The 21,147-nt window shown below is 40.3% G+C and overlaps 1 protein-coding gene across 1 annotated transcript in view; it reads right to left on the bottom strand.

The window, feature by feature from the left end:
* Nucleotides 1–14,358, bottom strand: part of HPGDS (hematopoietic prostaglandin D synthase) — a 40,547-nt gene extending 26,189 nt beyond the window's left edge. Inside the window, exons 1-2 of the mRNA XM_059887730.1 lie at nucleotides 13,152–14,358; nucleotides 12,284–12,465 (exon numbers count right to left, since the gene is read on the bottom strand). The gene's annotated coding sequence lies outside the window, so the exon portion shown is untranslated. The remainder of the gene's footprint in view (nucleotides 1–12,283; nucleotides 12,466–13,151) is intronic.
* Between the last annotated feature and the right edge of the window lie 6,789 nt (nucleotides 14,359–21,147).

The raw sequence follows: 21,147 nt of genomic DNA, 5'->3' as shown, positions 1-21,147 counted from the left end.
CAAGGAGCAATAGAGGCCATAAGGCCAAAAGGCAATCCATATCAAAAGAGGGTCATAGATAATCCCTTTCACCATTTGGAAAGGCTAATGTAGGAAATTAGCCCCACGTCCAAGAGGCGGTGGCTGTGTGGGCGGAGGAGGGCCTAGAGGAGCTATCTCACGTTGAAGGTCAGGAAGGGCGGCAGTGAGGAGATACCCCTCGTCCAAGGTAAGGAGCAATGGCTGCACTTTTCTGGAGCAACTGTGAAGAGATACCCCATGCCCAAGGTAAGAGAAACCCAAGAAAGATGGTAGGTGTTGCAAAAGGGCATCAGAGGGCAAACACACTGAAACCATACTCACAGAAAACTAGTCAATCTAATCACACTAGGACCACACCCTTCTCTAACTCAATGAAACTAAGCCATGCCCGTAGGACAACCCAAGATGGGTGGGACATGGTGGAGAGATCTGACAGAATGTGGTTCACTGGAAAAGGGAATGGCAAACCACTTCAATATTCTTGCCTTGAGAACCCCATGAACAGTATGAAAAGGCAAAATGATAGGATACTGAAAGAGAAACTCTCCAGGTCAGTAGGTGCCCAATATGCTGCTGGAGATCAGTGGAGAAATAACTCCAGAAAGAATGAAGGGATGTAGCAAAAACAAAAAGAATACCCAGCTGTGGATGTGACTGGTGATAGAAGCAAGGTCTGATGCTGTAAAGAGCAATATTGCCTAAGAACCTGGAATGTCAGGTCCATGAATCAAGGCAAATTGGAAGTGGTCAAACAAGAGATGGCAAGAGTGAATGTCGACATTCTAGGAATCAGCGAATTGAAATGGACTAGAATGGGTGAATTTAACTCAGATGACCATTATATCTACTACTGCGGGCAGGAATCCCTCAGAAGAAATGGAGTAGCCATCATGGTCAACAAAAGAGTCTGAAATGCAGTACTTGGATGCAATCTCAAAAACGACAGAATGATCTCTGTTCATTTCCAAGGCAAACCATTCAATATCACAGTAATCCAAGTCTATGCCCCAACCAGTAAAGCTGAAAGGTTAAGTTGAATGTTTCTATGAAGACCTACAAGACCTTTTAGAACTAACACCCAAAAAAGATGTCCTTTTCATTATAGAGGACTGGAATGCAAAACTAGGAAGTCAAGAAACACCTGGAGTAACAGGCAAATTTGGCCTTGGAATACGAAATGAAGCAGGGCAAAGACTAATAGAGTTTTGCCAAGAAAATGCACTGGTCATAACAAACACCCTCTTCCAACAACACAAGAGAAGACTCTATACATGGACATCACCAGATGGTCAACACCGAAATCAGATTGATTATATTCTTTGCAGCCAAAGATGGAGAAGCTCTATACAGTCAGCAAAAGCAAGACCAGGAGCTGACTGTGGCTCAGACCATGAACTCCTTATTGCCAAATTCAGACTTAAGTTGAAGAAAGTAGGGAAAACCACTAGACCATTCAGGTATGACCTAAATCAAATCCCTTATGACTATACAGTGGAAGTGAGAAATCGATTTAAGGGCCTAGATCTGATAGACAGAGTGCCTGATGAACTATGGAATGAGGTTCGTGACATTGTACTGGAGACAGGGATCAAGACCATCCCCATGGGAAAGAAATGCAAAAAAGCAAAATGGCTGTCTGGGGAGGCCTTACAAATAGCTGTGAAAAGAAGAGAAGCAAAAAGCAAAAGAGAAAAGGAAAGATATAAGCATCTAAATGCAGAGTTCCAAAGAATAGCAAGAACAGATAAGAAAGCCTTCTTCAGCGATCAATGCAAAGAAATAGAGGAAAACAACAGAATGGGAAAGACTAGAGATCTCATCAAGAAAATCAGAGATACCAAAGGAGCATTTCATGCAAAGATGGGCTCGATAAAGGACAGAAATGGTATGGACCTAACAGAAGCAGAAAATATTAAGAAGAGATGTCAAGAATACACAGAAGAACTGTACAAAAAAGATCTTCATGACCCAGATGATCACGATGGTATGATCATGACCTAGAGCCAGACATCCTGGAATGTGAAGTCAAGAGGGCCTTAGAAAGCATCACTACGAACAGAGCTAGTGGAGGTGATAGAATTCCAGTTGAGCTATTCCAAATCCTGAAAGATGATGCTGTGAAAGTGCTGCACTCAGTATGCCAGCAAATTTGGAAAACTCAGCAGTGGCCACAGGACTGGAAAAGGTCCATTTCCATTCCGATCCCAAAGAAAGGCAATGCCAAAGAATGCTCAAACTACCGCACAATTGCACTCATCTCACACGCTAGTGAAGTAATGCTCAGAATTCTCCAAGGCAGGCTTCAGCAATATGTGAACCGTGAACTTCCAGATGTTCAAGCTGGTTTTAGAAAAGACAGAGGAACCAGAGATCAAATTGCCAACATCTGCTGGATCATGGAAAAAGCAAGAGAGTTCCAGAAAAACATCTATTTCTGCTTTATTGACTATGCCAAAGCCTTTGACTGTGTGGATCACAATAAACTGTGGAAAATTCTGAAAGAGATGGGAATACCAAAACACCTGATCTGCCTCTTGAGAAACTTGTATGCAGGTCAGGAAGCAACAGTTAGAACTGGACATGGAAGACCAGAAACTATAAAACTCCTAGAGGAGAACATAGGCAAAACACTCTCCGACATACATCACAGCAGGATCCTCTATGACCCACCTCCCAGAATATTGGAAATAAAAGCAAAAATAAACAAATGGGACCTAATTAACCTTAAAAGCTTCTGCACATCAAAGGAAACTATTAGCAAGGTGAAAAGACAGCCTTCAGAATGGGAGAAAATAATAGCAAATGAAGCAACCGACAAACAACTAATCTCAAAAATATACAAGCAACTCCTACAGCTCAACTCCAGAAAAATAAACGACCCAATCAAAAAATGGGCCAAAGAACTAAATAGACATTTCTCCAAAAAAGACATACAGATGGCCAACAAACACATGAAAAGATGCTCAACATCGCTCATTATCAGAGAAATGCAAATCAAAACCACTATGAGGTACCATTTCACACCAGTCAGAATGGCTGCGATCCAAAAGTCTACAAGCAATAAATGCTGGAGAGGGTGTGGAGAAAAGGGAACCCTCTTACACTGTTGGTGGGAATGCAAACTAGTACAGCCACTATGGAGAACAGTGTGGAGATTCCTTAAAAAACTGGAAATAGAACTGCCTTATGATCCAGCAACCCCACTGCTGGGCATACACACTGAGGAAACCAGAAGGGAAAGAGACACGTGTACCCCAATGTTCATCGCAGCACTGTTTATAATAGCCAAGACATGGAAGCAACCTAGATGTCCATCAGCAGATGAATGGATAAGAAAGCTGTGGTACATATACACAATGGAGTATTACTCAGCCATTAAAAAGAATACATTTGAATCAGTTCTAATGAGGTGGATGAAACTGGAGCCTATTATACAGAGTGAAGTAAGCCAGAAGGAAAAACATAAATACAGTATACTAACGCATATATATGGAATTTAGAAAGATGGTAACAATAACCCGGTGTACGAGACAGCAAAAGAGACACTGATGTATAGAACAGTCTTATGGACTCTGTGGGAGAGGGAGAGGGTGGGAAGATTTGGGAGAATGGCAATGAAACATGTAAAATATCATGTAGGAAACGAGTTGCCAATCCAGGTTCGATGCACGATGCTGGATGCTTGGGGCTGGTGCACTGGGACGGCCCAGAGGGATGGTATGGGGAGGGAGGAGGGAGGAGGGTTCGGGATGGGGAACACATGTATACCTGTGGTGGATTCATTTTGATATTTGGCAAAACTAATACAATTATGTAAAGTTTAAAAATAAAATAAAATTGGAAGAATAAAAAAAAAAAAAAAAAGAACTGGACATGGAACAACAGACTGGTTCCAAATAGGAAAAGCAGTACATCAAGGCTGTATATTGTCACCCTGTTTATTTAACTTCTATGCAGAGTACATCATGAGAAATGCTGGACTGCAAGAAACACAAGCCTGAATCAAGGTGGCCAGGAGAAATATCAATAACCTCAGATATGCAGATGACACCACCCTTATGGCAGAAAGTGAAGAGGAACTCAAAAGCCTCTTGATGAAAGTGAAAGTGGAGAGGGAAAAAGTTGGCTTAAAGCTCAATATTCAGAAAACGAAGATCATGGCATCTGGTCCCATCACTTTATGGGAAATAGATGGGGAAACAGTGGAAACAGTGTCAGACTTTATTTTTCTGGGCTCCAAAATCACTACAGATGGTGACTGCAGCCATGAAATTAAAAGACGCTTACTCCTTGGAAGGAAAGTTATGTCCAATCTAGATAGCACATTCAAAAGCAGAGACATTACTTTGCCAACAAAGGTTCTTCTAGTCAAGGCTATGGTTTTTCCTGTGGTCATGTATGGATGTGAGAGTTGGACTGTGAAGAAGGCTGAGTGCCAAAGAATTGATGCTATTGAACTGTGATGTTGGAGAAGACTCTTGAGAGTCCCTTGGACTGCAAGGAGATCCAACCAGTCCATTCTGAAGGAGATCAGCCCTGGGATTTCTTTGGAAGGAATGATGCTAAAGCTGAAACTCCAGTACTTTGGCCACCTCATGCGAAGAGTTGACTCATTGGAAAAGACTCTGATGCTGGGAGGAATTGGGGGCAAGAGAAGGGGACGACAGAGGATGAGATGGCTGGATGGCATCACTGACTCAATGGATGTGAGTTTGAGTGAACTCCGGGAGTTGGTGATGGACAGGGAGGCCTAGCGTGCTGCGATTCATGGGGTCGCAAAGAGTCAGACACGACTGAGCGACTGATTTGATCTGATCTGATCTGAATGTAGGAAATCCTATGCAAGCATCCAATTTCTATTATCTTAGTCCTGGGAGTGGCTTGCCACTCCTCTCGCTCCTGACAGGTACTGATAAGGAACAGAGGGGTCAAGAGATATAGGAAACAGCACACAGGAATCCTACAGTTAAACATTCCCGGACAATTTCATGCTATTTTAATTGATTTTTATGCTATTGGTCAATGCTCCTGAGGACATTATGAATTTCTTATGAACATTATATGTATATATAGATTCATATTTGTCCATAGGATCAACATTTTAAATTAAATATAATCTTTTCTCATTTGGTCAAATATCACATAATTCTACATGAAAATGAGAGGGTTGTTGTTAATTCTGCAAAATCAAACTATTTTACATTGTATTTAATTCAAGTAAAGAAGACATTTAAAAATTCCTAGGATGAATTGGTAGCTGTCTATATTTCTCTGCAAATATATCTTTACATCTAAAACTTGGCAAGGCCCATGGACATCTGACAAATGCTTATCTTGCTTTCAAGAACATGCTTTCAACAGTCATAACTCATTAATGAAGCTTTACTTTAACATCACATTTCTATAGTCACTTGCATAGTTATATTTTCTACCAAGCAAAAGTCTGGTTTCTTAATTTTTTCCTGTTATAAAACTCCAAACTTGAAGACTTTTATTTTTTAAGATATATGTGCACATTTTATAACACAAAACCAGTAAGTACTAAAGATAAAAACTGTTGGAAGCATATACTGACTCTAAAAATCCTTTCTATATCTTATAAGCTTTTGCAGAAAGACTAACAAGATAAATTCCAAGTAAATGTTTTCATGGCCAATGAAAACATAAGGAAACTTACAATAAAATCTAAAGTAGAAGAACATATTTTTTCCCTGATAGCACTTATCAGTATATCTGTAACAATATACTGCTGATATGAGAGAGGAGCTACCCCGCATCCGAGGCCAGGGGCGGTGGCTGGGAGGAGCTACCCCACACCCGAGGCCAGGGGTGGCGGCTGGGAGGAGCTACCCCACGCCCGAGGTTAGGGGAAGCGGCGAGAGGAGCAACCCCACATCCAAAGAGTGGTGGTGCGCAGGCGCAGAAGGGCCTAGAGGAGCTACTCCATGTTCAAGGTCAAGGGGAGGGGCAGTGAGGAGATACCCCTCATCCAAGGTAAGGAGCAGCGGCTACGATTTGCTGGAGCAGCTGTGAAGAGATACCCCATGTCCAAGGTAAGAGAAACCCAAGTAAGACGGTAGGTGTTGCAAGAGGGCATCAGAGGGCAAACACACTGAAGCCATAATCACAGAAAACTAGTCAATCTAATCACACTAGGACCACAGCCTTGTCTAACTCAATGAAACTAAGCCATGCCCGTAGCACAACCCAAGACGGGCGGGTCATGGTGAAGACGTCTGACAGAATGTGGTCCACTGGAGAAGGGAATGGCAAACCACTTCAGTATTCTTGCCTTGAGAACCCCATGAACAGTATGAAAAGCCAAAATGATAGGATACTGAAAGAGGAACTTCCCAGGTCAGTAGGGGCCCAATATGCTACTGGAGGTCAGTGGAGAAATAACTCCAGAAAGAAGGAAGGGATGAAGCCAAAGCAAAAACAATACCCAGCTGTGGATGTGACTGGTGATAGAAGCAAGGTCCAATGTTGTAAAGAGCAATATTGCCTAGGAACCTGGAATGTCAAGTCCATGAATCAAGGCAAATTGGAAGTGGTCAAACAGGAGATGGCAAGAGTGAACATCGACATTTTAGGAATCAGCAAACTAAAATGGACTGGAATGGGTGAATTTAACTCAGATGACCATTATATCTACTACTATGGGCAGGAATCCCTTGGAAGAAATGGAGTAGCCATCATGGTCAACAAAAGAGTCCAAAATGCAGTACTTGGATGCAATCTCAAAAATGACAGAATGATCTCTGTTTGTTTCCAAGGCAACCATTCAATATCACAGTAATCCAAGTCTATGCCCCAACCAGTAAAGCTGAAGAAGATGAAGTTGAACAGTTCTATGAAGACCTACAAGACCTTTTAGAACTAACACCCAAAAAAGATGTCCTTTTCATTATAGAGGACTGGAATGCAAAACTAGGAAGTCAAGAAACACCTGGAGTAACAGGCAAATTTGGCCTTGGAATACGGAATGAAGCAGGGCAAAGGCTAATAGAATTTTGCCAACAGAATACACTGGTCATAGCAAACACCCTCTTCCAACAACACAAGAGAAGACTCTATACATGGACATCACCAGATGGTCAACACCGAAATCAGATTGATTATATTCTTTGCAGCCAAAGATGGAGAAGCTCTATACAGTCAGCAAAAGCAAGACCAGGAGCTGACTGTGGCTCAGACCGTGAACTCCTTATTGCCAAATTCAGACTTAAGTTGAAGAAAGTAGGGAAAACCACTAGACCATTCAGGTATGACCTAAATCAAATCTCTTATGATTATACAGTGGAAGTGAGAAATTGATTTAAGGGCCTAGATCTGATAGACAGAGTGCCTGATGAACTATGGACTGAGGTTCATGACACTGTACTGGAGACAGGGATCAAGACCATCCCCATGGAAAAGAAATGCAGAAAACCCAAAATGGCTGTCTGGGGAGGCCTTACAAATAGCTGTGAAAAGAAGAGAAGCAAAAAGCAAAAGAGAAAAGGAAAGATATAAGCATCTAAATGCAGAGTTCCAAAGAATAGCAAGAACAGATAAGAAAGCCTTCTTCAGCGATCAATGCAAAGAAATAGAGGAAAACAACAGAATGGGAAAGACTAGAGATCTCGTCAAGAAAATTAGAGATACCAAGGGAACATTTCATGCAAAGATGGGCTCGATAAAGAACAGAAATGGTATGGACCTAACAGAAGCAGAAAATATTAAGAAGAGATGTCAAGAGTACACAGAAGAACTGTACAAAAAAGATCTTCACGACCAATATAATCACAATGGTGTGATTACTCACCTAGAGCCAGACATCCTGGAATGTGAAGTCAAGAGGGCCTTAGAAAGCATCACTGCGAACAAAGCTAGTGGAGGTGATAGAATTCCAGTTGAGCTATTCCAAATCCTGAAAGATGATGCTGTGAAAGTGCTGCACTCAATATGCCAGCAAATTTGGAAAACTCAGCAGTGGCCACAGGACTGGAAAAGGTCCGTTTTCATTCCGATCCCAAAGAAAGGCAATGCCAAAGAATGCTCAAACTACCGCACAATTGCACTCATCTCACACGCTAGTGAAGTAATGCTCAGAATTCTCAAGCCAGGCTTTAGCAATATGTGAACCGTGAACTTCCAGATGTTCAAGCTGGTTTTAGAAAAGGCAGAGGAACCAGAGATCAAATTGCCAACATCTGCTGGATCATGGAAAAAGCAAGAGAGTTCCAGAAAAACATCTATTTCTGCTTTATTGACTATGCCAAAGCCTTTGACTGTGTGGATCACAATAAACTGTGGAAAATTCTGAAAGAGATGGGAATACCAGACCACCTGACCTGTCTCTTGAGAAACCTATATGCAGGTCAGGAAGCAAGAGTTAGAAGTGGACATGGAACAACAGACTGGTTCCAAATAGGAAAAGCAGTATGTCAAGGCTGTATATTGTTACCCTGCTTATTAACTTATATGCAGAGTACATAATGAGAAATGCTGGGCTGGAAGAAGCACAAGCTGGAATCAAGATTGCTGGGATAAATATCAATAACCTCAGATATGCAGATGACACCACCCTTATGGCAGAAAGTGAAGAGGAACTCAAAAGCCTCTTGATGAAAGTGAAAGTGGAGAGTGAAAAAGTTGGCTTAAAGCTCAATATACAGAAAACAAAGATCATGGCATCTGGTCCCATCACTTCATGGGAAATAGATTGGGAAACAGTGGAAACATTGTCAGAATTTATTTTTTGGGGCTCCTAAATCACTGCAGATGGTGACTGCAGCCATGAAATTAAAAGACGCTTACTCCTTGGAAGGAAAGTTATGACCAACCTAGACAGCATATTGAAAAGCAGAGATATTACTTTGCCAACAAAGGTTCGTCTAGTCAAGGCTATGGTATTTCCAGTGGTCATGTATGGATGTGAGAGTTGGGCTGTGAAGAAAGCTGAGCACCAAAGAATTGATGCTATTGAACTGTGGTGTTGGAGAAGACTCTTGAGAGTCCCTTGGACTGCAAGAAGATCCAACCAGTCCATTCTAAAGGAGATCAGTCCTAGGTGTTCTTTGGAAGGAATGATGCTAAAGCTGAAACTCCAGTACTTTGGGTACCTCATGTGAGGAGTTGACTCATTGGAAAAGACTCTGATGCTGGGAGGGATTGGGGGCAGGAAGAAAAGCGGATGACAGAGGATGATATGGCTGGATGGCATCACCAACTCAATGGACGTGAGTTTGAGTGAACTCTGGGAGATGGTGATGGACAGGAAGGCCTGGCGTGCTGTGATTCATGGGGTTGCAAAGAGTCGGACACGACTGAGTGACTGAACTCAACTGTAACAATTATCTCACTTTGCTAAAGCCTTTATTTCATAAGGATAATGAAGTAAAAGGTTGAACTTAAAACACATCCCCCCCGCCCCCACCAAGGGATGCAGTGAGGATCAAGTTCAGGGTAGAGAAGGTAATGGAAGAGAGTGAGTGGTTCTGGAGTGAGCCAACCACCTACTATCTGAATGGCCTTGGGCAAGTCAGTGTTCCTCACTTTACTTTCCTTACCTGTAAGATGGCAATGAAAATACTGTGTGTAAAGTACCAAGGAGATCAAACCAGTTAATCTTAAATCACCCCTGAATACCCATTGGAATTACTGATGCTGAAGCTGAACTCCAATACTTTGGCCACCTGATGTGAACAGCTGACTTATGGGGAAAGACCCTGATGCTGGGAAAGGTTGAGGGCAGGAGAAGAAGACGGTGACAGAGAATGAGATGGTTGGATGGCGTCACTGATTCCATGGACAAGAACTTGGGCAAACTCTGAGAGATGGTGAGGGACAGGGAAGCCAGGTGTGCCAGGTGTGCTAATGGGGTTTAAAGAGTTGGACACGACTTGGTTACTGAACAACAGAAGTACCACCAATACAGTGCTCAGTGCATAGTATTTACTGAGAAAGCAAAGAAAAAGGAGGAGGGTGAGAAGAGGTAAGAGAGAGAGGGATGGTTCCCCCTAGCAGTGGGGAAGAGTCCAGCTTTGTGTGATTCAACTGGACTCAAGTCCTCGAGATCGTGTTCTTTGGTAAAACCTAGTCTGCTACAGGGACATAAAAAGTGAAAGTTATATAAAAAGAAGATACAAAGTTAGAATCAAGAGTGAGAGAAACTTTGCCTAGACCAAATGAACAGAAATGAAATGCAGTGAGCAGGATCTGGAATTCTGCTAGCGGCACTGGGCAGCCTGCTACTGCTGCTAAGTCGCTTCAGTCGTGTCCGACTCTGTGCGACCCCATAGACGGCAGCCCACCAGGCTTCCCCATCCCTGGGATTCTCCAGGCAAGAACACTGGAGTGGGTTGCCATTTCCTTCTCCAATGCATGAAAGTGAAAAGTGAAAGTGAAGTCGCTCAGTTGTGTCCAACTCTAGGGACTCCATGGACTGCAGCCTACCAGGCTCCTCCATCCATGGGATCTTCCAGGCAAAAGTACTGGAGTGGGGTGCCATTGCCTTCTCCAATTGGGCAGCCTAGACCTTAGCTTTTTTCAGAAAGAAAAAGTGAATGATTTGTCACTCAGTCGTGTCTGACTCTTTGTGACCCCATGGACTGTAGCCAGCCAGACTCCTCTGTCCATGGAATTCTCCAGGCAAGAATACTGGAGTGAGTTGCCATGCCCTCCAGGGGATCTTCCCCACAAGGGATTGAACCCAGGTCTCCTGCATTGCAGGCAGATTCTTTACCATTTGAGCCACTGGGAAAGCCCCCAGGATATTTTTCAGAGTAAAAGGGAATAAAATCCTCTACACAGGATGGGAGGTTGGAGGAACCTGCTTGAAACATACGTAAGGAGTAGAAAGGAAGAGACAAAATTGTCCTTCTTTACAATCAAATGCTTGCCCATATTCAAAATCCAAGAGACTCTAGAGGTAAACCTGATCCTAAACTTCAAATGGAAATGCAAAGGACTAAAATAGTCCCCTAAAATTTAAGAGAATAGAGGCGAGAACTTGACCTACCAGATAGCAAGACATATAAAAAGCCATGTAATTATGGTAATGTGATGTTTGTTCAGGACTAGATAAAGGGAGATGCACAGAGTCTGGAGACAGAACCTCAGATATATGAGAGACAAGATATTACAGTGGGCTTCATAACAGGAGTAGGCTAAAATGTTTGGGAGACAAAAGAGGAAAGATAACACATAATTAGACCCTGACTTCACATGATACATGGAAATAACACCCAGGTGTATTGTAGACTTGAATATGATTTAATGGGCCTATGCAAATTCCAGTGTCATGCTGGTCACTTATTTCCTGTTAGCTTCATCTCTGAGCCCTGTCATAGTCATTCTGTGTTAGGGGAAGCTGCATTTATTTCCTGAAATGATTTAGAAACAAGAAGGAAAACGTTTGATCATCCTTAAGCTTCTCCTGTACACCTAGAAACTAACTGCTGCTTTTCTCCCACTCCACACCAAGTCATGAGAAGTTCCTGATTCGGCAGATAAACAAAAAGCTTACTTCAGCTTCTTTTTAAAAAATAAGATATAAAGATTCTTAAAGAACATAGGGGTGGATGATTAACTAATACCCTGGATGGGTATTAGTTACCCACATAAACACTCATATGAATGTAGCCATTAAGTGCAAAAGAAAATACAGCTTTTGATATTTGCTAAACTTGTTTAGAAATTAAATACATAGAAAATAGTAGTGCTTTTGAAAAATTCTACACTGGGTATTTCCTTTCTTTCTCCTAGGTTTGTAGCTCTTTTTTACTTTATGTAATACTGATACATTTTAGCCGATTAACAACAAAATACAGAAATATTTAATCCCAGAAGCAATTTTCATGCAGTCATTGAAAATACAAACTATCTTTATAAATCCATTTAATTTTAACTAAGTCTTTATTCTAATATGTATATTGCTGTAAGAGTACAGTAAAACAGAGTCTCAAAAATTCTAATGTCTCTGCTAGAAAAATAACAACATCCAAATTCAGCTCTCTGGCAAAGGAGGCTAAGATTCAAATACTTTGTTAAGCACTTTAAAGATTTAAACAGATTATTTGAAAATGGGATAGAATTTGGAGAGTAATTTTGATGGATAGATGCTTACAAATAAAGAATTAACAATTTTACAGTTCAATCTAAAAACAGGGCATAAGACAGACACATACAGAATATGACAGTAATAAAAATAAACCTAAAATGAAGAGAGAAGATTATATCATTTCTAATCTCTGTACAGTTCAGTCATATCACTTACTTGGGCTGTGTCTCTGTGGAGTTTCTAGTATCGTCTATGCTCTTATGTATGACTGCATTTGGGTTTATATGAAGAGTAAGATCAAGCCACAGTGATCAAGATCATTGGTCACAAGCCAATGAGAGAAGTGACTTACTTCCATCTAAGTCTCTTCCTTCATTTCTTAGATGAAATGTGCCCGCCTAAAAGTATAAAGACTTCCAGTTATTCTTGGCATTTTATAGGATCTCTTATATAAATAACTTGAGTTATTTGCATACAGTTAGTAAAGTCAAAGTTATAGCTGTCTATTGCTACATGTTCGTTTATTTTTAAAGTCTTTTTTTTTTTTTTTTTTTTTAAGAAAAAGAACCATAGGTCCCAAGAGAAAAAGAAAATTTGAGAGTGAGTAAACCCTCTTTAGAGATGTATACACAGCTTGCTCCTCACCTCACTAGCTCTCCTTGGTGAGTCCTCCGCTAGTCCTTGGCTGACCACCTCCTCCCCAGAACCCTCCTCAAACAACCTCTTCCTTTACCTGCTCTGTGTTTATTCATCACAGTGTCTGGCAACACAACGTATTTAATCTGTTTGTATTCATCCTCCCCCAGTGCTACGTAAGCTCCATGAACAGCATGTCATTGGATGAATGTCCCAGTGTATATTTCCCCACAAGTCATTTTTTAATTTTTTTTTCAAGTCATATTTTAAAAGAGGCTCTCTAAATTCTCATTGCAGGTAGTATATTTCACTTGCACTGTTATGAGGGCTGAAACTAAATCCCCCTAACCAAGGTCCTTGACTGAGTTTGTAGTTAATCTCTTGGTTTAAAACTGTATTCCCCTTCTTGTCCCCTCTGACCTCAATATTGTCCTAACAGAATACTCACCAACCAGAGTCAGATGACTAAGATCGCTGTTGTTGATAATATTTTTAGTATACCAAGATAGCTATTATCACGATCATAGTTCAGTTCAGCTCAGTCACGTCTGACTTTTTGCATCCCCATGGACTGCAGCATGCCAGGCCTCCCTGTCCATCACCAACTCCCAGAGCTTATTCAAACTCATGTCCATTGATTCGGTGATGCCATCCAGCCATCTCATCCTCTGTCGTCCTCTTCTCCCACCTTCAATCTTTCCTAGCGTCAGGGTGTTTTCAAATGAGTCAGTTCTTTGCATCAGGTGGCCAAAGTATTGGAGTTTCAACTTCAGCATCAGTCCTTCCAATGAATATCCAGGACTGATTTCCTGAATATTAGGATGGACTGACTGGTTCTCCTTGCTGTTCAAGGGACTCTCAAGAGTCTTCTCCACACCACAGTTCAAAAGCATCAATTCTTTGGTGCTCAACTTTCTTTACAGTCCAACTCTCACATCCATACATGACTACTGGAAAACCATAGCTTTGACTAGACAAAACTTTGTTGGCAAAGTAATGTCTCAGCTTTTTAATATGCTGTCTAGGTTGGTCATAACTTCTTCCAAGGAGCAAACATCTTTTAATCTCATGGCTGCAGTCACCATCTGCAGCAATTTTGGAGCCCCCAAAAGTAAAGTTTGTCACTGTTTCCACTGTTTCCCCATCTATTTGCCATGAAGTGATGAGACTGGATGCCATGATTTTGGTTTTCTGAATGTTGAGTTTTAAGCCAACTTTTTCACTCTCCTCTTTCGCTTTCATCAAGAGACTCTTTAGTTCTTCTTCACGTTCTGCCATAAGGGTGGTGTCATCTGCATATCTGAGGTTATTGATATTTCTCCCGGCAATCTTGATTCCAGCTTGTGCTTCATCCAGTCCAGCATTTCTCATGATGTACTCTGAATATAAGTTAAATAAGCTATCATAATTAATCCACAAACCCAGGTTGTTTCTCAAGGGCAAGGTGAGCTAACAGACCCCAAAGCATGGACCACCTGGCCAGAGACATCCTGTGACTCCCAAAACTTCAATTAAGAAATGTCACAGAAGTGTCACAAACCAATAATTAATCCCAGCCTTTTGGTTCTTTCCCTTAAAAAATAAAAGCCTAACGAAAGACCAAGCTGGAGTAGATCTGAGGCCTGCCTCCCACTCCCTTGCTTGATGTCCTGCAATAAAGCCTTCCTTTCCTGCAAACTCCCACTGTCAGTTTGGCTTTCCGTGCTGTGTGTACATGAGCCCTTAGCTTGGTTTCAGGGTCATTTTGTTTAAAGTAAAACTGGAGGGAAAGATTTCCCTATGGCGACTACAAATTGGCAATTGCCATTTACAGCTATAGGGATTAAGTCATGTGCTGCTGCTGCAGGTGACTTTCAACTCTCCCCTGAAAGGAACTCAAGCTGGAGAACAGAAATGAGGCACTTTCTTCTCTGGGAATACTGGCAGAACAGGTCTTCAGATAGATTCTTTTTATTTCCTCATATCCGGAAAAGCACTAACATCCTTCTTGGTGGTGACAACTCCTTGTGAATAGCAGTAACCTTCACAAGACTAGCAGAAAGTTTCTGCAAAAAATATGTGCTTGATTACATGTACTCTCCCTTCATCAAAATCACATATATGCTGACCTTCCCCCTCTACCTCTTTGGAGTAATTTCCTAGAGCTATCTGTGTCTCCCAGGTTATAGTCCTCATTTTGCCCCAAATAAACTTCACTCACAACTCCCACATATACATTTTTTTTAAATCTCCACCTATGTCTTGTTGATGAATCTTAAACAGATTAGTAACAAATGCCTAAATGTTTTAGAAATTTATTTTTTCAGTCTTTAGTGCATAAATTAATTCCAGCTTCAATATTAGAACAGCTCAGTGAAAAGGTACAGTGAAATAAATACCTGTCAGGATATTACTGAACCTGCAGATTATCCATGAAACATTTTAATGACAGTCTAGTTTTTAACTTCCAGAAGGCAACAATAGCAACCTATCAATTATTTAATATTTCCTATTTCTAACTGCTTTAAAGTTTGAAAAGTATTTGCATATCCATTTATTATAAACATAGAAATGAAAATAAATAAATAAATAAATATATATATATATATATATATGTGCATGCATGCTCAGTCATGTCCAACTGTTTGTGAACTCATGAATTGTGACCTGCCAATATATATTAACCTATAAAAATTCTAATTAAGAAGATACAAGTACAGGACTTCTCTGGTGGTCCAGTGGTTAAGAATCCTCCTTCTAATGCAAAAGTTGCCAGTTTGATCCCTCGTTGGGTAACTAAGATCTTACATGCCTCAAGGCAGCTAAGCCTGTGCACCATACCTAGAGAAGAAGCCTACGTGCCACAAATGAAGAGCCTGTGCATAGCAGCCCCCCACCAAAAAAAAAAAAAACACACACACACACAAGTACAGCCCGTTACTGCCAAAATGATATATGTCACTCAAAATCAAGTGAAAATGGAATAGAAGCAGTCCAAAATTAACACATTGCATTAATTATCTTTCACTGAGTTTTAGCTTACATTTTTAAAAAATCTTTTTGTCCTTACCTTGATTATTTTTAATCCCCATTTCAGAGATGAAGAAACAGAGATGCAGGTAGATTAGATAAATTGGCCAGGAATTTGGAATGGGACAAGCTAGAATGAAAGCCTAGGCCTTCTGATGATACATTTAATATTCTTTCCCTACATAATGCTTCAGTAGAAAAAAAAATTAAATATGAAAAAATAATAGCACTTTGCTCATTTTCTGGAACGATTTTTTGCTTTACAACCCATTCTGCTTGGCTGGCTTAGCTGGCAGAGAACAAATCATCAGTCAGGGGAGGGGTAGCCATTTGCTCCTTGGTCACTGATCAGCACAGGCTGTCCTAGAGGCTGCCCGCTGCCTTTGTGTGTGTAGTGTTCACACTAGCGGTTCCCTGCTGCTTCTCTGCCTCCTTATCCTCGTTCTGCCCAAATGTGGCAGTTTAGTCACTCACAATGCCCCCTGAGGTTCCAGCTGCCCACCGACCAACACAACTATCCCTTCAATGTGGTCTTGCCGCCTCCTGGGCAGCACAGCAGCAGCCTAGTGCCCTTCTGCTCAGGAACCACAGATTTCCCCCCTCTCTTCTCCTGTCCCCAACCCAAGTGGGAATACTGCAAAATCCTCTACTACCAACTGTAGGACTTGGGCAAGTTATTAACCTGTCCGTGCCTTAACCCCTTCATCTTTAGATGGAAATTTACTCCAACAAATATTTATTGAGTACTTAATCTCTGCCAGGTGCTCTTCTGGATAATAAGAGGTAAAGAGGTAAACAAAAGAAGACAAAAATCATCACCCTTGCAGAGCATTCTTATGATAGTAGTAACTCCCTCATAGGGTTTTGAAAGCATTTAATGAGTACACAGTGCTTCCAAAAGTGCCTGATGTATAGTTAGAGATCTGTGAGTATTAGCAGTTGTTAATATCATTAGCAAGTGTATGAAGAGGGGATCAGTTTCCTTCAAGAGTCTACGCTGATGAATTCTTGCATTCTCTGTAGTTAGGTTTTGGAACTAAGAGCCGGGAAGAAAAGCACTTGCAGGGCAACTTTTATTTTTCTTGTTGCTTCATCCTCTCCCGAGGAGAATGAACACAAAGTCAACTCTTTGTCTGATAGAGGGAAGGGAAATGTGAGAAACGCAAGATGAAACCCCTTGTGGATCACTATTTCACAGCTCCCTGCCCCCAGTGGGGTAATTATTTCTTCATGCCAGGTGCCCTTTATGGATACCCTGTGCATCTAGATTGGACTGCATGAGACGTAACTGTGAATAAATGTGGCAATTTGTTACACTTTGTCCACACAATCATTAGAAGGACTATTTTAATTTGACTGTATCTTCCTTTCCGCCATTACTCCCAAGCTGGAAGCCAACTGATAAAATTATCAAGTTCCTAACTGCTGTTTAAAACCCAGTATTAACTCAGAGTCCAGTTTTTTCTTCTTTTCCTTATCCTCCAACCTGCACAGTAGTGTGGTCTCTCAAGGTACTGATGAGACTTCTGGTCTGGAGTACTGCCGGCTGGAGCCCCGGTATTGGAATTCCAGCTCCGCTGCTTTCCAGCTCTGGAATCTTAGGCAGTTCCTCACCCTCTCTCAGCATGTTTCCTCTTCTATAAAACAAACGGTGATGATAAAAAATCATTCTTATCAGAGTAGAAAGGATTAAACAGGTTAATATATTCAAGTAACTCTGCATTGCTTGGCAAGTGGTTACTGCTTGTTAAGTTTGAGTGATTATTACACATTTCTTCAATAATGGAAATATAATATTATAAAAATAGCTCACATGTTAGTTCCTTTTTTTTTTTTTTATTTTGGTAAAGGGGAAGTGGTCAATCAAACCCATTTCTACTTTTCTAACTGCACTGTTGATGAAAAAAGAAGGAAGTCTCCAGGAGAACCCCACAGAGCTTCCTTCTCAACTTCTAAAGTTTTCTGGTATATTTTACTTAATCAAACAATTTCCTTTTCATAGTCAGTTATTTGAGAATCTGAAAACATCTAAAACTGAAGTATTTAAACCTGGGATTAATAAAGCAGGAAATGAGAATATGTTTCTTTTTCTGCTCCTAGCCTATTTGGGTAATTGAAATGTACTTGCAAACTTTTAGTATCTGTTTTCCCAGATTTCAACAGGGACAGCACAATTTTTCTTACCTGATGCTTCAGGTACTGTGAAGAATAATGCAATAATTAACACCAAGAATGGGAATAAATGTTTTTCTGCCTAGACTTTTGGCTGAAAAAGGATTCCCAGATATAAGAAAATAATATAAATAGATAATATTTGTTGATTGCTTCCTGTGGGCCAGGCATTGAACAGAGGGCTTCCCATGTATTGTCTCATTTAATGCCCACAAAGTGATATCATAAATAGTTACATAACTTGAGTGTGGTTACATTACTGACAAAGGCTTGTCATGAAAGCATTTCTAGATGTAAAATTCCTTAAATATTTTAATCTTATTCATGAGGTTGCATGTTTACTCTTCTATCACGAATGAGGAAAATAGGCATCAAAATAGAGTAAGTTAACTTGTTTTTCAAGAATTTTCCAGATTCAATTACTGTCCCCTCTGTATCATCACTACACATACTATAGGAGGAAGGACCATGATTAAACCCCACCTCTGCCTTCACCCTGTCCTGTTACCCCAAAGTGGCTCATCTCCTCTAAGAATGTCAGTCCTAGGAAAAGAAGAGTTAGCCATGTGACCTCCAAATTCACTTTCTGCTCTATTATTCAACGACATAATTTTCCCTGAAGACATTTCCCCTGTCTTACCTAAACAGCAAGTCCAAAGGGACACAAAGTTCATGGACTGTAGATTACAAGGGCACAAGCTATTTTGTCCTCAAATTTAGCAACACAGACAAGATACTCAGATCAAAGGAAGGTCACCCTCTCTAATAATCCCAGGTCACAGGATGGGAGGGATTGCCTCTTTAGAGGCACTGAAGTAATACACACAGGAGTGTAATTTAGAAAGAATGTTTTGGTGAGAGTAAACCCTTTTCTAGAACTTAGTATGCCTCAAGCAACCCAAGCTGTATCTATTAAAATGATTTGTATATTTGAGTTTTTAAAATACATTTTGAAGACATATTAATGCAAAGAATTGTGTTTTTCCCATGAAATTCAGCAAAATGAAATTTTGGAAAAGAATGTATCCAAAAATTTCCAGGACTCTGTAACAAGCTGACTAATAATAGCAAACACTGCTATTTGTGCTAATCAGTTACTTAGTACTAATGTTTTAATTTGTCAAATTCTCAAAGCAACAGAGCCAGTATTTTAGCCAGTTAATGTGCCTTCAGAGTCTTTGTTATTAATCACTGCAATAGATGGTCTCATAAATATATCACTAGGCTGAATTAAATAATAAAACTATATTTATGATAAATATATTTCTGTATTATTATTTAATATAAATATAAGTCTATGTTTCTAATATATTTATATTCATTTGTATTAATTAAATAAATTTTATAAATATTTATGTGCATCTTACTTATGCATTTGTTTGTTATTTATGGTTTGTTTGTTATTTATATTTCTTACTCTACCAGGCTTCCATCATTTGCTGACACTGTTTCTTAGGATTATTTAACTATATATTAGCCTGGCCATACATATCAAACAAATTTCTGATCTAAATTCTTTCTCCTAAGCATTTTTTTTTTTACCATTTCATTCTAGAAACTGATTTTGATGCCTTTGTATCAAGTGTGTAGGATTTCTGCAGAATCTTTCAGATTGGCTTATATTGCAAATAGGAAATTGCTTAGAACAAAGGAAATCTTGGTTTTGCTGACACAACTAACATCTGTTGTCCTGTGTCTACAAAGGAAAGAGAGAATTCTCCAGTGAAACGAGAATTCTAAGTGATGACTACAGAAATTAGATGAAGCTTCAATTCTTGGAATACAGACTTATACAAGACTATGAAAATAAACACCATTGTTATAAGCAAAGGAGAAGCAGTTTTCATCTACAGCAAATTAACAGATCCAGAAAACAATGAACAAAGTTATGCTAAAAATTATTTTTCTGGCCTCCAGAATAGTTTTGCTACATGAGTACTTCAGTCCTTCATGAGCGTGAGCCATATGGAGAGAAAACATCATTGTTTTCATCAAGTTGCTGAATGCTGGGACCTAGCCCACGAAGGCTGGAAATGGTATGTTTCCTGGCAGTATGTACGTCTTTTATTAATATAAACAGTTTCAATAGCTCATAGCAAGCTACAGGCTTCAATTAGGATGAACCACTGTAGTCTGGAGGAAAAGATCCCAAATTGTCTCTAAGGCCTGGGGTTTGTAAGAATTTTTATAAAGGGCTTCCCAGGTGGCTCAGTGGTAAAGAATCTGCCTGCCAAGCAAAAGATGTGGGTTCGATCCCGGGTCAGGAAGATCCCCTGGAGAAGGACATGGTAGTCCACTCCAATATTCTTGCCTGGGAAATCACAGGACAGAGGAGCCTGTTGGGCTGCTGTCCATGGAGTCACAAAGAGTCAGACACAACTTAGCAACTAAACAACAATAATATAAATGGTAAAAAAAAAAAATTGGACATCTGTAGATTTGTGTCACAACCAAAAGAAGATAGATAAGTGTAATTCTGAGAATTGAATTCTTCCTAAATATTAAACGGTCCCTATGGCCCACATAAGAATGTCAGATGTCACTATGCTGTGATCACAATGGTTTTGTTTAATTGCTTGCAGGAGTGGTTTTGACCATTTGGCTATTCACTTCCTTCCTCAAAATCCATCTGTTTTCCTCTCAAAATTCTATTCCTTTCAAAGAGGGCAAGCCTCAATCAAATACTTCTGTTTAATCAAGAAATAAAAAGCACAAAGAAATGAGTAATTAACATGAGATTATCATCCAGTTAACATTTATACAACCAAAGCATTGGAGAAGGCAATGGCACCCCACTCCAGTACTCCTGCCTGGAAAATCCCATGGACAGAGGAGGCTGGTAGGCTACAGTCCATGGGGTTGCAGAGAGTCGGACACAACTGAGCGCCTTCACTTCACTCACTTCACTTCATACTTTATCACTGGAGAAGGAAATGGCAACTCACTCAGTATTCTTGCCTGGAGAATCGCATGGACAGAGGAGCCTACTGGGCCATGGTCCATGGGGGTCACAGAGAGTCGGACACGACTGAAGTGACTGAGCCCGCACGCGCACAACCAACATGTATTGAACACTAGTACTAGCACCATGAGATTTCTCTTAGAAAGATACTTTTTTATAACATGTGCTTTTGGATGTCTCATAAAAACATTTTAAAAGAAAAAACTTTGTAAGAAAATTTTCAGTTTTCCATCACTATCTTAGATAAAAGATACTTTGATAGACAGGTATAAATATTCTCTTTGCCATGCAAATTTATCCC

Source organism: Bos taurus, chromosome 6 (genome assembly GCF_002263795.3).
Source record: "Bos taurus isolate L1 Dominette 01449 registration number 42190680 breed Hereford chromosome 6, ARS-UCD2.0, whole genome shotgun sequence".
Taxonomy (NCBI): domain Eukaryota; kingdom Metazoa; phylum Chordata; class Mammalia; order Artiodactyla; family Bovidae; genus Bos; species Bos taurus.
This window is presented reverse-complemented; position numbering and strand designations above follow the sequence as displayed.